Here is a 14,307-nt window from a genome sequence, read left to right on the forward strand (position 1 = left end):
CCTTAACTTCCCCTTGCTCCATTTGAGTCCACTTTGCTTCCTCATCTCCACTGATCCAAGTCACAAGCTGTTCCTGATATCAGGAATGTCCAAATTAGGTGGTAACGTCAGTACTTTAACGCAACCATGTCCCCATGTTCACTCTCCTCTGGTATTTGAAATAATCGAAGGTTGTTTCTCCTTAGCCTGTTTTGTAAATCATCACAAACAGCTGTGAGTTGTTTTTCATGTTGAAACAGGTACCGTATCACACGGTGCTGCTCTGCCCCCACATCGCTCACTCCAGCTCACCGATCCTCTGCTGGTGGTCACTGAGCTGCTCCTTAATATCTCTCACAGTCTTTTCCAAGCGTTCAAGGGTCTTTGTTGTTCGTTTATGTCCCTAACTGTTTTCTTCGCAAAGTTTTCTCATTTCTTGTATCAAAGACATTTCACCCTCATGTGCTACCTGCTCCTCGCGGCTAGCGCTGTTCGTGCTCGGTGATTTATTGTCAGTTTCTTTCAAATGTCCTGGTTTTCCTTGTCTTCTCGTTTTTGATGTGGTAGTCATCTTGTTCACTGGCTATTTTTTATCCTGAAAGCTTTATGTATCTGCAGTTGTCACTGTTTTCTACCTTTTTTCTGACGGAGCCTCGTCTCTAACCTGTTGTTCTGACCATGACGTCACCGCATCTTTGTCATATCTTTATGTTAAATATGGAGCCCCTTATTTCACATGCAGGAAAAAAATAGTAGGCTAAATAATTCGCAAGACAAAATAGTTAATCATGCACACAATTTAGAAATTGATTGAAAGAAATAGTTACAGTCCCTGTGAACCGGAAGTTTTCTCCAGTGTTGTGACGTATTTCCAAGTGAAACTGAACATTGAATAGAGGGCAGGGTTTTCCTTTAGGCTCCTCCTCTCCATCGCTCACTCATAGACACAGAGCGCATTTAGGCCACGCCCACCGGGGGGGGGCCATTGACTTTGTATTGCATGAGGCTGCCTCCTTGTCATTTCTGACATATAACAAAAAACAGAACAATGCCTAAAAGCTGCTATGTGACATGGTGTACAGCTAACAAGCTAAAAAACCCATAACTAAGTTTTTATAAGCTACCGAACCATAAAAGCCAGCCTTTAAGGAGACAAAAGTTGGTACAACCAATAAAACATGAAGCATCAGCAGGAAGAATGGGTAAATCATGGTTACGATTTTGCAAATAGCGGGAACAAATTAGTAAATCATGTGCTTCATTTGCTTGACTTCATGGCTGCTTCACTGCTGTGTTTTCATGAATCTGGTCAATGGATACTCAGTAAAGAACTGTACCGTCAGAGGGTCTTTGAAATATGCACAAAACATAAATGTGTTCTGTAATAAGAGGAACCTGCATTTTATAGCAAGGAATATACCGGACAAAGCCACATATCTGGACGTTTTCTGACAATGTCATACAGAAGATACACCAGGAGTATTTCTCTCATCTGTCTAATCTTAAAAGTTTTATTGCACTACACAACAGGATCCGGGAAGTGGAGGACGGAGCGTTCAGCAGTTTGGTGGCTTTGCAGGAGTTGAATCTGGCCTTCAACAAACTGATAGACATCTCTGGAGGAATGTTTCAGGATCTGAGAAATCTCACTGTGTTGCATCTAAATGACAACTTGATCGCAAATATCAACATCTCTGCATTTTCACCCCTGATCAGTTTAAGAAAAGTAAATCTGTCCAGAAATCATCTGAAGCAAATAAGCAAAGTTCAGCCGCTCTTTTCATGACCTCAATTACAGGAAGTGCACATTGGGAGCAATAACTTCAGCTCTTTTCAGACCTCGGAGGTGTCCAACATATCTCTGAGACTGAAAGTCCTGGATTTATTTCAGAAGTGTTCAGTGTCACTGCAGATATTTTCCCTCACCTGGATAATTTGGTCTTGGCTTCTATTGCTGAAAACATGACATGGGATGTGCAGGACAGAAGCTATCTTCAAAGCGTGCGACATCTGAATCTAAGTGGAATACAGCTGCCCGTGGAGAAGATCACAGATCTCCTGCAGACCTTCAGCTCTTCTCTGGCCAGCCTGAGGCTACACTCTCTGGGGGATGTAAAGGTGAAAGCTTTGATGAGGAACGTCTGTCTGATTTCTTCTCTGAGATTTCTGGGCTTGCAGGGGAACAACATTACATCCATATCCAAAGACGAGATGCAGTTCTGCACACAGTTAACTGAGCTGTACTGTCCAACAACGAACTGAACAGCGTTCCTGCGGTCATCAGCAGTCTGCCACGTCTTCAGTTTTTGGACCTCACCCTTAACCATATAAAGAGCATAAGTCATGTTGATTTTGCCAACTTAACCCAATTACGGACCCTTCATATGTACAGTAATTATATATCTTTTATTGAGGACTTTGCTTTTAAAGATCTGAAAGTCTTAGAAACTCTAATGGTTGGATCTAACAGACTCGTTCTCAATGGATATTTTAAAAAAGATCTTCAAAAACTTACGATTTTGGATCTAGCGAATAACAAGCTGGACACGGTCCGTAGAGGAGATTTTGAGTCCTTAAAATCCCTGAAGAATTTGTCTCTTCCAGACAATCAAATCTCATTTATTGAAGCGGGGTCCTTCGATGGATTGATAAATTTAATTTTCCTGAATTTGCAATCAAACAAGCTCTCTCGGGGTTCAATAAAAGACTCCCAAACCTGAAAACCCTTCTGTTGAACAATAACTATATCTCATATGACAACCAGAAGCCTCTTGATCATCCACCCTATCAACATCTGAGAAAGCTAAAGACTCTGAACATTTTTAGCCAAGGTCATAAAGGAATGCGTAATCTGCCCTCAAACCTTTTCAAGGGACTGAGGTCTTTGGAAGAACTTCAAGCAGAGAATCTCAATATAAACTCTTTAGATCCAGACACATTCACTTACACTCCTTATCTGTGGGAGCTGGATCTCAGCAGGAATGAACTCCTTTCACTCACTACGAGAATATTTCTGCCCCTCTGGGTCCTCAAGACACTCCACCTGTCCAAAGTTGGCTTGCAATCTTTGGACTTTCTCATCGACGCAAATCTCAGTAAACTGCATCTGTTGCATGTAAGCAAGAACGCCTTATCCATCATTAACGAGACCTTGATCCGGTCTCTGCCGACTCTGATTTACCTTGATCTGCGAGGAAATTATCTTTCGTGTGACTGTACCAACGCCTGGTTCGTCAACTGGACCGTCAGCAGCAATGACACCGAAGTCGAGAGTGCTTATGAACTCACTCTTGCTGTGACACCTGTGATAATTGATTGTTATTGGTGCTAATTGATGATTGTGATAATTGGATTAAGCTGATGGCTCTGAATTGCTTGTCTTTCTAGAAAAAGGGTGATTGTTTGTTGCATCTTAAGCACTGAGGATAGCAAATTGCTGAAACGTCTGCTCCTCTGTTTTTAATTCACGTGCACTTTGCACTTTATTGCACCGTGCAATTTATATAATAAATTTTGTATTTTTCTAGACCTTAGTCTTTTTTTGGATTCAGTGTGCGACCAGCCACTCTTCTCTGTTCTGCTCACGTGCAATTACCCAGACAAAGTCAAAGGACACAGACTCCTGGATCTGGATGTGGATTCATGTAACGTAGATGTGGGGCTCTTCTGCTTCATTTCCACAGCCACACTAGTGTCAATGACCCTTCTCGGCTCTTTTCTCTTTCACTTCCTCAGATGGCAGGTTGTTTATGCCTACTACCTTCTCCTTGCTTTCCTCCATGATAACAAACAGCAGAGAAAGAATATTGTTAATGGCATTTATAGTAGTTGCAAAACCATCTGTGTGATTAGCCATCACTACCTGGAGAGTGAGTGGTGTTCCCGAGAGATCCGGGTTGCTAGTTTCCGTCTCTTTGATGAGAAAAAAGACGTTCTCATCCTGGTGTTCCTGGAGCATACATCAGCTGTCTCCGTACTACAGGATGAAGAGACTAATCCAGAAGAAGACCTATCTCAGCTGGCCTGAACCCGGAGAGGACACCAGGGTCTTCTGGCAGAAGCTCAGAGTCGCTCTGGAAAACAAAGACTCCTCAGAAATGGAGCATCCATTGGCTGGGATTTAGGGATCATCTAACTGAAGAAAATATTCTGCGACTTTATTTTTATGTATAGGCTTTTCCCACCTTCCTAGACTACGATTGATTATAATGATTTCCTCTTTTACACATTTATTTCTCTTTAAATCAGGGATAACTGAGTTTATATCATTTTTCATTGACACACAGAGATGTTAATGAATCACTCAGAGATGCATATATAAACTAAACACAGATTTAGCCTTTCTTATTACCATTTCTAAGACACTCCATGAAACTATGACATACACTGATGTTATGAGATACATGTGATGAATGTTTTATATTTCACCATATTATAGTGAAAGTGACGTGAAGGGATGGTAACCCATACAAGTTAGTGCACACACATTAGGATCAGAGAGTAGTGAACACACACACACACACACACACACACACACTTGAGTTCTGTGTCTTGCTCAAGAGCACCTCAGTCATTTCCTGCTGGCATTGAGAATCAAACCCACAACCTTCAGGTTACCATTCTAACCTCACCAACAATTAGGCCACAACTGCCCGAAGGATCCATTACACTAATTAATCACATAAAGTGATCCTGAATTAAGTTAATAACATGATACTGTCCTGGCCCATAGCCTCTACTGTAACCGTGATGTATTGATCTGTTTTTTTTAAATGTTTGATTTTAAAACTCTAAAACCATATTTTTATGTGTAAACATAATGTGCGAATATTCCCAAACTCTCTGACAGTGTGATCTCTCTGTGGGCTTTGTGATTGTTGTCATTTATAAAAAATATATATAAAAAACATGTCTGTAATTAAAGTTGAAATGAGTGATACACACATCTTTTGAATGGAAATAAATAACAAGTACTTTGGGTGTCTTGTTCATTATGTTTATTTTCATATAGCAACATAGGAGCATCTCAAACAAGCCTATTGAAACAGAATATGAAGCAGGTACGTGGTTGTGTGCAAAAACGAAACTTCGGACTAGGGTTGCCAGATTTTCACAACAAAACCAGCCCAACGGCGTTTTAGGGAGGTCCCCCGGTAAATCGCATTCAGGAGTTAAAATCCCGTTTTTACCGGGGTTCCCCTGGTAAAATTCCAGAGGCTAAATATCATGTTTTTTGGGTTCGTTTCGACCCGCGGCAACAGTGATAAGCATCCCAATCCCGCGGGAAAACCGGGGACTTGGCAACACTGCTTCTGACATCACAGATCACGTGGTCATGTCTAAACGAATCAAGCTCCGGTTCAGGTCTTCACTGAGAGATGTTTGTTTCTGTTTCGTTTTGATTGGAGCTTGAATTAGTGTCGGTGCTGAACGAACATCAGTGAGTTTGACGGTAAGTTCAGTTATCAGCTTAATTTAATATCGTGTCATGTTGTTATATGATGCTGTTCTGTGTGTTTATATGATCGTGACACACTCTTGTTCACTGACAACAACAAACACTGACGACCATGAATGGATGACGCCGGAAATGAAGCTACATAATACGGGATCTGCGTCTTCACTTTTCTAATCTTTATCCAGATTATATCAAAACCGTAAAGATATTTTCTGAAGCTATATTTAGGTGATGTAACTTGACCTCTGAAGAGAAGATAAATAATGTTGTGTGGGCGATAAAAAGATAACGATAATCCTAAAAATACTGATTACTGTAAATGTGAGTCCTTCAGCAATAACAGCACTGATCATATGAACTGTTATTAGTAGCAGCAATAGTGTTTTTCTTTAGCTATTGAAGTTATAAAACTGTGTAAAAACTGGAGAAGATGTTTAGAAATGTGAGAGATGATCCATGCAGGATCCACACACATAAAGAACATGGATTTTCTATCTGATGCAAGAGGTTCAATTTCATTCATGTATGTAGGATTAAACCAGCATTGAACATTTCAAACAAAGCTATTACAAAACATTCAGAAACATCGTGCCAAAAAACCTCCTAGAAATCATCACAAAACATTGATATCTTTCTCAAAGTAACATCACGACAGGTCCTTTCACATCAGGTGTTTCCAGCATCAGATTGTGTGCTTGTGTGGATTGGTGGATGATCAGGATTGACATCCTTCTTTCTTCTCTGATAATAACTAAAAAATGAAAATCTGATAGTTATGACACTGGAACAGAATATGATTTCATCCATTAATGTTATTAATAGTCCATCAGTAGTAGGTTATAACACTTAAAGTTTAAAAGGTAAACCAACACTCCCAAATGTGTCTCAAATATGAAGCAGATATTATCGAATATAATTCATAATCAAGTTTAGTGTAATATTATATTAACTAAAATAATCCATCAGTTCACCTTAACTGCAGGTATAATTAGACAATGGCATCTACAGTATGAAGATAATGTGCCTTGAAATACCTTAAAATGCCATAAAATATGTTAATATTCAGTTTTCATACAGCGAGTAAGTATGAATTTAGATGTTGTAAGATACTGAAAATGTGGAATAACAAAGCCACTGTCATTCAGCATAATATAACATCCTTAAGTTTCATATTTAATAAAAAGCTATATAGCTTTTTATAAAATAATAACACTAAAAGTGTCTTCTCTGCGTCGAACTGAAAGAAGTGTGCTTTTGTTCCAGAGGTTACTATGTAACACCTAACTTTTCGATGCTACATAAATAGGTTTTGAGGGACCACACAGACTGTTACATTTTAATGACCCATGTGTATTCAATGCATATTGTGAGCAATATATCAGCATCAACATGTCTATTCCAGCACCACAATCTAGGAAACACCATCAGTTGGAAAGTCCATCAGTTCATAGATACAGCAATAAGTGGTATCCGGCCACAGATCAGTCCTCAAAGTTGAATGTGTGAGACAAAAGTCCTCAAGTGAAGTGATAAATATCCATATCAGCAAACAATTCATCAGTCGTTGACCATAGCTAATGAGATGGTCAGCAGGCAGTTGTTGGATGAACGAAGACAATTAGTCCCTTTGGTCTAGGTCAGGGGTGTCCAAACTTGGTCCTGGAGGGCCACTGTCCTGCAGAGTTTAGCTCCAACTAACCACAACACACCTGCCTGGAAGTTTCCAGTATGCCTAAAAACCTTGATTATCTGCTTCAGGTGTGTTTAATTGGGGTTGGAGCTAAACTCTCCAGGACAGTGGCCCTCCAGGAGCAGGATTGGACACCCCTGGTCTAGGTCCTGTTTGAAATTGTGCTGATCCTCCCACACAAGAAACCCTCTGCATATAAACAAACAATAAACAAACATGTGTCTGATGCTAAGCCCCAACAAAATCATATTTACAAACCCTACATACATACATAGTCAGATTCTGACTTACATTTGATAATAGGAACAAGTTGTTCCTCAAATCAGGGCGACAGTAAACAGAGGTGAGAAAACATCCCATGTGCTTAGCACACTACTTCCTGCCCAATACTTCTTCTGTACCCCTTTTAGGCAGTCAGCCAACTCAGTCTACAGATCGCCCCCTACTGATTGGGTTAGCTATGACATTAGGAAATCTACTGGGAACTAATGTGACAGAGAACTGTTACAACTAGAGGGTGAAACAGTGAAATCATCACATATTTCAGAGATTTACTCACTTTATCTCACAGATAGAGGCTCTTCAGTGGGTCCTCTTTGTGATGTCACACACTGTCACATGATCTGCAAACACCAGCACAGTAATGCCATGGTGTTCATTTATATCTTTAGGATGAATTTCTGCATTTTAAAAACACTTTTGTCATTATAATTTACTCCGGACAGTTACACTGAATGACATTTTGACACTTTAGAGCTCAATTACTCCCTTAATTTATTAGTTTGCAACACAAATAGTTCTGGCTCTAAAGAAGGGTAAGAGTTAAGTGATTTAATATTATATTTACACATATTTATCTTTTTATGTTAAATTAATGGCCTTCGGACAACACATTTTTTTCGTCTTTGACCCTTTAATCAAACCACAAAAGACAAAGATAAAATCACTCCTGCTCTTCACTGAATAACGCTTTTGTAGCTTTAATACGGATGAACCTTTATTCATTTTGTACCGTGAAGATTATATGCAGTATTTTACATTTGATTGTTCAATTTCTACTGTTAGACCTTCCTGAAAAACACACTGATTATTTCATTTGTTTCTTTGTTCTGTTGAGTTTATTTATTTGTGCTATTGCTTGTAATTTAATTGTTTGTTCTTTTTATTAATGACTGTTTACTTGTCTTTAATAATCTGTGACATTTATATTAGTAGTTTTAGGTCTCAAATGGAATCGAGAATTGTTAAATTTCACTGATATCTAAAATAATAACCTTATTTATTACAATATAAGTATTGTTATGTCCCACGTGTGTTGTATTTTGTTGTTTTTTCTCTCTCTTTTGAGTTATTCTTGGGTTATTCTGTTATACGTTTGACGGTGTTGCAGTGAACGTTTTGTCTTCGGCCCTCACTCGTCTTCTGTGCCTTTAGACATGAAAAAGTCCAGTTATCATGATGTTGAGCTGTTTATTGTGTGGTTTGAGACAGCAGATCTGTGAGTTTGTTTGTTGATCAGGCTGTGTAAGCTTAGATGACGCTGTCTGCAGACTCTTTTGTGTTCCCGCTGTCAGTGACTTCAGGACCAACCACTTGATTTAGTTTGACCTATATTAAAATGTGAATATTTCTTCTTGTACGAACCAGCCTGTCATGAGCCAGGTTTGAGTGTTTGTGTTTTTTTTTTTTTTTCCTTCTCTGCTCTTCTTTCATTTGTGTCAGCTGGTCCTCGTTGCCGCTCGCGTCCGCGTTTGTTCACCAGCTGCAGCGTGCTTCAATTCCATGCCTGGCAGACTGATTCTGTTTGTTTGTGGGACTGAATCACAGACTGTAAAAAAAGATGGACGACGCGACGCCGCTTCCTTCCATTGCATTGAACTGAAGCCAAAACGGACGCCAATGGGCGCTGACACGTTACGCAAAAACGTCAAAAAAAAAAAAAAAAAAAAGTTTGGAACCTGGGCATGAGCAGAAAGACTCGTCAGTGGAGCCCGGAGGCGGAGTCGCGGTATCAAACTTCCGCCCAGACGGCTGCGTCATCATTGATGTACTTTAAACAGGCTATATAAATTATACACAATTTAAAATTCTACCTGTAAAATAATAGGCTATTCTGTTTCTAGAGCAATAATATTTTTGAAACAGCAAATTCAGTAGATGAACTCAATATAATATGTCACTAGAAACAACTCTAAATCGTCAGAAACGGTCCTGCCATTTTAAATAAAATGTTTAAACTAACGTTACAGGAGATCGATTGCTGTAGACAGTGCTCTATAATTAATTAGAGTAGGCTATCATTAGTTTTATCCTGCTAATTATTATTTTATACCCATAAAAATAATTATAACTGCCAGATAACGATCACTTGCTTTTTATCCCGTCATGGCTAACGTTAGGTGTGTTATCTTAACTAATAACGTTTATTAATTAGCTCATGAAGCCCACATTTAACGTTACCGAGAAAAGCTCAGATATCCGTCAGATCCTGTAGGTCAGTTAGTACAGTTTACTGCTTAACGGCTCATTTTGTCGGTGTGAAATAACACAGAAACTGAAAATTAATAGTTATTTATTTTTCTTCAAACTCCCCTCGAAGCTCCGACAGTCCTCAGACGAGCTGTCAATCAACTGTGAATCACGACGACACGCCCCGTTTTTATAGCATCAAATTGCTAGCTAAAATTAAACTTATAACAAAAACGAACAATTGAATATAAATCAGCGTGATAACAACTACCTTAAATGTCCAAAACCATCTTTCGGAAAATTTTATTTGAAGCATAATTTATTTTTATGTTTTAACTTAAGTCTCATTCGTCTGCATTGAGAGGGCGGGGTTTATGACCTGTACTGCATCCAGCCTCCAGGGGGCGATCAAAGAGCCCGCAGCTTCACTTTTCAGGACGTATGAGGCACACACCCAGACTGATTAAATATTATGAACTCTTTCTTCGCCTCTGAGTCTTCTGCAGTCGCCTGACACTACCGAGTGTTAACTTCGATTTAACTGTTAATTAACCTTATAAATTCCAGCGTAACTACTCTATTGACGGTGGTTTGAATACGGCAGGCGGTTCTTTTGACTGTCAGGTAATGGAAGGGTGTTCGCCGATATTGTGTTTCTGTTCTTCATGTAGTGTAGTTTAGTTAAGGTGTCGCATACGCCCAAGATTGCGGTTTTGTTTTTACGTTTTTCTTTTGGTAGTTAGTTTAGGGGTTGGGTCGACAGTTATTGTTTCTCTTCTGTTTTATTGTTTCCTAATGTTCAAATGTCTTTTGTTCTTAAGTCTTTATTGTATTGTCTAGAGCTGCACGATTAATCGTAAAGAGATCGCAATCTCGATTCGTCTATTAAATCTTGACAAAATCACACTGTAACGTTCAAATCTGTGTTCGTGCTGCCAGAGCCAGAGAGAGCCAGTATCAATTACATCTAATTCCACTAGGTGGCGACAACTGACTGTTAAAAAATGTATTTGTCATTGAATCATTAATGGGTCAATGACGTGACGCTCATTTTTTTGTGTCCTTATAGTTTTAGTTAAATTTAAAAGGGTAAAAATTGCAAAATAAATTAGCAAATTACTTACATACATTATCTTTTTTGAGGACCAAGTCTAAAATTTCTGGTTTTAATCAATTTTGAGAGAATATTTGGGGATTGATTGCAAAAATGTCAATGTGGTGTAACCGTAAAAACTTAGTACCAAATAATAGATCTTGTTTAAAAAAGGTGAAATTCTCAATAAAACACCATATTATCTAGTTTGGCATAATCTTACATTAGAACAATTTAATAGTAAATAAAAATAAATTTAACACCATTGTTCTGAATATTATAAATAATTTGGGGAATCATAGGAGTCAAGTCAAATTCCTGAAGTGTCAAGGTGGTGTAACCACCATTCAAGGAGCCATTTTGTTAATATTGTGCAAGAAACCCATGTGACAGGAAATTATATCACAAAGAGGGACCCCTGGTGACACTAAATGCTGCATGCAAAGGTTAGTAACTGTCTTTAAAATATGAGATATTTTGACATTTTTAGGGTATGGTTAGGTATTCTTAGGTATACATGTCAAATGGTATGACCCCATGAATACATTGATAATTCATCATTATTATAAAAATGTGTATTGACTTTAAAAATTACATTTGAAATATTTCCACCAAGGCCATGTGCTTACATAGGTGTCCATGATAATACCTGTCAAATTTGATTTTAAATTGAAATGTCAAATGGTGTAACCGGTTACACCATTTGACTTCTATTACAAGCCTTTCTGTTAGGGGCAAATTTAGTCAAAATCACTAGTTCATATTGCTGATTAAAGATGTAATATAAACTAAACTACTATTTGGAACTATTTTCAAATGTTCAATGTTTTATTTTTTTTGAGAAAGTGGTGCTTTATCCACAACTTTATTATTAAAGCTCTGTAATTCAGTAAAATAATATATAATTATGTTGCACAACATTAATGTTTAGAACATTAATGTTTAACATTGAAATGTTTAGCTTCAATATTTCTATTCCATTCACTTAAAAATGTAAGCAATATAAAATCATGGAGTGATTGCTAATGAAAGACAAGTGCGTCAAACGTATCGACAACAGCTTTTATTATGCCGCAGTCGCTGCTTCTGCTTCTTCAGGTCAAGCGTATGTGATGTAAAGCAGTTCTGTTTTAAAATATTACACACATTTGTGTGTTCAAATTTGTTAAAATGCTACTCTGTGCGTTCGCTCGGCAGCTGCCATGAGACACTTGTTGCACACTGCAGTCAACTAGATCCATATTAGGCATGGTAAAACATGGTACTAACAGTAAATCAAGAAAACAAGATTTAAACAATAAGACTAAACGTGTTTAGCTATATAATATGATTAGATTTCTGTCGACAAATGTATCCAAACAGTTGCTCACCTGTCTAATAAAACACATAATATATTAAAGCGTTTTTGGTGTTTCTGTGGTTTCGACAAAATAAAACCGGAAACCGAGATTAACGCGGGTATCATGTCATTGATAGGCGACGCACGGACATGGCTCGTGTCCTGGTTATTATTTCTCTAGGTTTAAACATTCTTGGAAACATCTGGCATAATATAAGTACACAAGTCAACAAAATATATAAAATTGTCCAAGTGTTTTTTTGATATTTTAATCCAAAAGTCTTACATATTGTGCATTTAACCAAAGACTACAATTTACATCTATAACATACAATTCATTAAATTTCTAAGATTTTATAATTAAAACGACATAACAGAGCCCCTTTTCCCCCAATAGATAAATCGATATAGTTTCAAGCAAGGAAACAGTGGCTCATCACAGAGCACCAGTGAATTCTAATCCTGCTATCAGATATTTTTTTTTTAAGAAATCATCACTTTGATGATTTCTTGTTATCAGATATTGTTCCTTAAAGGGTTAGTTCACCCAAAAATGAAATTTCTGTCATTTATTACTCAATCTCATGTCGTTCCACACATGTTAGACCTTTGTTCATCTTCAGAACACAAATTAAGGTATTTTTTGATGAAATCTTGGAGCTTTTTTTTTAATCTCCCATAGAAAGCAACAAAATTACCACATTCAAGGTCCAGAAAGGTTGTAGAGCCATTGTTAAAACAGTCAACATGACTGCAGTGGTTCAACCTTAATGTTATGAAGAGATGAGAATAATTTTTGTGCGCAAAAACAAAATGAAAATTATGACTTTATTCAACAATCTCTTCTCTTCCTGTCATTATCCTCACGCAGGTGACACAGTAACACAGTGAAGCCTTCCTTCTTTATGTCTGAATGCCAGCTCAGTATTGGCCAAAGCTGATCACGTGATCAGCACAGCGCATGCGTGTGAGACTGACGCAGGGCCCGGCCAATAATGAGCCGGTGTTCTGACGTAAAACCTGGAGTTTCTGCACTGTGTTTACCATGTCAACAGCATGGGAGAATGACAGGGAAGAGACAAAATAGTTTAATAAAGATGCTATTTTTGTTTTGTTTTTGCACAAAAAATGTATTCTTGTCTCTTCATAATAAGGTTGAACCATTAAGATTAAGGTTGATCCTTTGCAGTCACGTCGACTGTTTTAACAATGTCTTTAGTACCTTTCTGGACCTTGAAAGGGGTAATTTCGTTGCTTTCTATGGGAGATAAAATGATCTTAATTTGTGTTCTGAAGATGAACGAAGGTCTTGTGGGTGTGAAATGACAAGAGGGTGAGTAATTAATAACAGAAATTTAATTTTTGGGTGAACTAACCCTTTAACTGTAAAATATATGAGACATGATTTCACTGTTCATTACTATGATTATTTCTTGTTGTCAGATGTTGTTTTTCATCACTGAAACCACTTAACTTAACTTGCTGACTGTCATGCTTGATTTTCAGTGTCAATTTGTTCAACAAACAATGGCCTTTGACTGTAGAAGTAACATGGTCAGGTGGTGTAACTGGTTTGTGTCAATTGGCATAACCAGTATTTTTCATAAAAAATATAATTATTTACAGAAAAATTAATGTGGAATAAAATGTTATCATCTAGTTTAGTGTAATAACATGACTTTAAACAATTTTAAATAATTTGTCAAAGATTATTTAGAAAACAAATGTGTTTTCAGCATGTGTCCCACCAAATATTGCAAAAACACGTTAAAATTTACATTTAGAGATAACTCTAATAAAATTATTTTTCATTTGATATTTTAAATTGAAGTATATATTTCTATAAGTGAGCTTACATGCCATCTATGTGGATAACATATTTAATATTTCTCATTCTTTGGCGGTTACACCATTTGACATTTTTAGGTACATTCATTCTTAACTTTAGTAAAAAATTGTGCAAATGTCATTTTTATCAACATAAAATCAACTTAGACACAATATATACATTTTAACGTACCTGATGCATGCTTTTAAAACAGGTTTTTAAAAGATTTTTTAATTTCTCATCTTGCCGCACCATATTTGTCACTGACCCTAATTCAAAAGATTCAAAAACACTGATATTCATCCAGCAATGAAACAAGTATTCATTAATGAGTCATTGAATTCATTCAAAACCATTTTTTAAATAATTCATTCAAACATTTTCCAGCAATTTATATTTTGTCAGAACCTCTAGTAAGATGTTTTGTTTGGTTGTATATTCAGAATCGTGG

The 14,307-nt window shown here is 37.3% G+C and overlaps 1 protein-coding gene and 1 pseudogene across 1 annotated transcript in view; both read left to right on the top strand.

The window, feature by feature from the left end:
* The first annotated feature begins 1,164 nt into the window (after positions 1–1,164).
* On the top strand, positions 1,165–4,114 carry LOC125260977 (annotated as a pseudogene).
* Positions 4,115–5,332: 1,218 nt separating this feature from the next.
* LOC125260970 (NACHT, LRR and PYD domains-containing protein 12-like) overlaps positions 5,333–14,307 on the top strand; it is a 76,179-nt gene continuing 67,204 nt past the window's right edge. The window contains exon 1 of the mRNA XM_048179515.1: positions 5,333–5,431. The gene's annotated coding sequence lies outside the window, so the exon portion shown is untranslated. The remainder of the gene's footprint in view (positions 5,432–14,307) is intronic.

The sequence above is a fragment of the Megalobrama amblycephala genome, unplaced genomic scaffold (genome assembly GCF_018812025.1).
Source record: "Megalobrama amblycephala isolate DHTTF-2021 unplaced genomic scaffold, ASM1881202v1 scaffold216, whole genome shotgun sequence".
NCBI lineage: Eukaryota > Metazoa > Chordata > Actinopteri > Cypriniformes > Xenocyprididae > Megalobrama > Megalobrama amblycephala.